Here is a 3,527-nt window from a genome sequence, read left to right on the forward strand (position 1 = left end):
TAGAGAGAGAAAGAGCCGTCCCTACTTATCGCTTCGCTTCGGCTTCCGATTCCCCATATATTCTCCACCACCTCATTCATACCTCACTCATTCTCCTCCTCATACTTCCCTCCTCCTTTTCCCCTCCCTCCCCTTTTTCTTCCGTTCTCCCCTCTTCCCTCTTTTTCTCTATTTCTCTCATCCATCCTTCCCCTTCTCCTCCTTCCTGCAATATTCCCTTCATTCTTTCCCACCAGTTTCCCTTCTCCCCTTCTCCCCCACATTCTCCTATCACATGCTCCCATGTTTCATCTTCTATCCCGCATAACCTACATCTTCTTTTCTCCTCTTCTTCCCAGTATCTCGCCCCTCTCATCTCATTGTTCATTCTGAACCTAACTATCCTTCTCCATCTACTTTCCCCCCATCCCTTTCTCAGGTATTCCGGTAAACCCTCCTCCTTCCATTCCCCATACCATCTATTATATCTCGACTCTCTTATCCTCTCCCATCTTTCCTCCTTTTGCCTTTCCCTGTCTTTCTGTTCCCACCCCTCATATACTTCCTCTCCCCTTCCCCTTTTTTCCTCCATCTCTTTCCCTTCTATTCCTCTTTCTTCCCAGAATTTCTCCCTCTCTTCCTCCCACATCGTTCTTTCCTTTCCTTTTCTTATCCTCTCTTTCATATCCTCAAAACATTTCCTCGCTAAACTTCCTCCCCTTCCTTCCTCCAACTTCCTCTCATACCCTACCGCCCTCCTTCCTGCCCTTATCCTAAATTTGTCTTTTCCTATCTCCTCTCTTACCATATACCCCGGCGTGCACCAGTCTACTCCTAACGTCCACCTAATCCATCGCTCCTGCATTGCCTCCACCTCTCTCCTCTCCTTCCATCCCCATATTTCCGCCCCATATTCCAACACCGTCCCCACCAACCTTTCCATTAGCCATACTCTTTTCATCCAGTCTCCTGCAAACCTTCTCTTTCCCATTCCCCACACCTGTCTTATCACCGCTCCTGCTTTCCTAACTCTGTTCTTTACCTGCGCCTCCTGCCCCCCGTTCCTCTGTAGCTTATACCCTAAATATGTGAATTCTTTCACTTCCTCTAACCTTTTTCCTTTCCATCTCCACTCCACTCTCTTCATTCTTCCTTCTCCCTTTTTAAACTTTATTACCTTTGTCTTATCCACATTCACCTCTAACCTTTTCTTGTCCATATAACTTTCCATTTTCCCCAACATATGTATCATCCCTTCCTCATCCTCCGCCAACAGTACCATGTCATCTGCGTACGCCAAACAATGCACCTTTTCCCCTCCCAGTTTCACCCCCCCCCAACCTCCTTTTCTTAGCACTTCCTCTATATCCGCTATCAGCAGACTGAATAAGTGCGGACTCATTGGGCAACCTTGCCTCACCCCCCTTGCCGTCCAAAAATTTTCTCCCTCCTCCTTCCCCACTCTTACCTTACTCCTCGTTTCCCTGTACACCTCTTCTATCCTACTCCTTAATCCTTCCCTCACTCCCCTCCCCTTCATTGCCTCCATTAACACCTCCCTATCTACCGAGTCAAACGCCGCCTTCAGGTCCATAAATGCCGCAACTACCTTTCCTCCCTTCTTATTTACCCTCTTATTCACCAGATAGTTCAACACATAGATACTATCCATCACCCCCATTCCCTTCCTAAAACCTGTCTGACTCTCCGGTATCATATTCTTCCCCTCCATTTCTTCCTTTAACCTTTCCGTTAAAATCCCCACGTATATCTTGTATAGCGTTGGCATCAATGTCACTCCTCTATAGTTTTCCACTTTATTCCCCGTTCCCTTTTTCAACAGTGGCACTATTATCCCTTCTTTCCACCTCTCCGGCCATCCTTCTCCTCTCCATACTCTGTTGCACATTTCCCATACCCACTCTTCTACCCTCTCCCCTCCATATTTCCATACCTCACTCGGTATCCCATCCTCCCCCGCTGCTTTTCCTTTCTTCAGTTTTCCCAGCATCCTCTTCACTTCCTCCCTGCTTATCTCCTGCTCCTCATCTCTCTCCCTTTTTCTTTTCCTCCTCTTACAACTTTTACCTCTATCCCTCCCAATAAGTCCATGAAGTATTCCTTCCATTCCTCCGCCTTTATCTCCTCATTCACCCCTTCTCTCTTTTTCCTTTCCCTGTTTATAATCTTCCATACTTCTCCTTCCGTTTTTGCCTCTATCGCCTCCTTGTACCATCTTAGCCTCTCCTCCTCCCTTTTTCCTTTACACATTAGCCTATATTCCGCCCTTACTTTTCTATATTCTTCTCCTCCTCCTCCTTTTTTCCTCCATTCCCTTAATTTTTTCCTCACTTCTTTCCTCTTCTCCTCACATTCCTCGTCCCACCACCCTTTCCTTTTCCCTTCTCCACTCTCTTTTTCTCCTTCTCTCAATTCCTCTTCTATTCTTCCTATTTTTTCCTCTAGCTCCTCTTCAATCCCCTCCTTCCACCCCTCTCCCCACTCTATTTCCTCTCTTATTCTTTCTCCTCCCCTCTTTGTCCATCTCCCTCTTTTTCTTATTCCTTTTCCCTCCCCCCTTTTTCCCTTTTCAGCTCCTCCTCTTCTTTCTAGCGTTACAATCAATGGGTGATGGTCCGATTTTATGTTATCTTCCACCTCCATTCTCTTTATCCTTTCCTTTACTCTATCCTCTCCCACCACATAATCTATTACCGATTCCCCTCTTCCTCCTGTATATGTGTACTCCCCCTTCCTATCCCCTCTTATCCTTCCGTTAAAAATTCCCCATCCCACCTCTTCCAACTCTTTTATCAACTTCTTCCCTTCCTCATTAACTTTCTTGTCCTTCGATCTTCTTTCTTCTTCCTCCTCCCCTCCTATCACTCCCCCCCTTTTACCTGTCCTTGCGTTGAAATCTCCTCCCAAAATCGTCCATTTATTTTCTTCTTTCTCTTCCATCCATTCCTTCATTTCCTCCAATTTCCTTTCCATGTCCCCGTTGATGTATACGCCTATTACCCTCCACTTCTCTCTTCCTACTTTTAAATCCGCCATCATTATTCCCTCCTCCTTTTCTCCCATTCCTGATACTTTTATCTTCCCCCTCTCCTCCCTTACCCCCATGATCATTCCCCCCATCGGTCTTCCTTTCTTCTTTCTCTTCTTTGCTGCTTGCTTCTCCCATCTATATCCTTTCGGTAACCTCTTTTTAATCGCCTCCCACCCCCTTTCCTCTATCCATGTTTCCATCATCACCACCACCTCCCAATCTTCTATTTCCTTCCAGAACTTTTCTTCCTTATTCTTCAGCCCTGCCACATTCCAAAAACCTATCTTCCATTCCTCTCTTACTTCTCCTCCTTTTTCCTTTCTCTCTTGTTCCTTTCTCCTTTCTGCCTCCGTCTCCCTTTCTCCTCTTACTATTGTTCTCCCCTCCTCCTTTCCTTCTTTCTCTCTTCCCATGTTAAATCATCTTCTATTCTCACCCTCTTTCCTCTTAATATCTTCTTCCTCTTTATTACCTGTCTTTTTTGTTCTCTACTTCC

Source organism: Nylanderia fulva, unplaced genomic scaffold (assembly GCF_048542155.1).
Source record: "Nylanderia fulva isolate GAGA-0341 unplaced genomic scaffold, ASM4854215v1 Scaffold498, whole genome shotgun sequence".
NCBI lineage: Eukaryota > Metazoa > Arthropoda > Insecta > Hymenoptera > Formicidae > Nylanderia > Nylanderia fulva.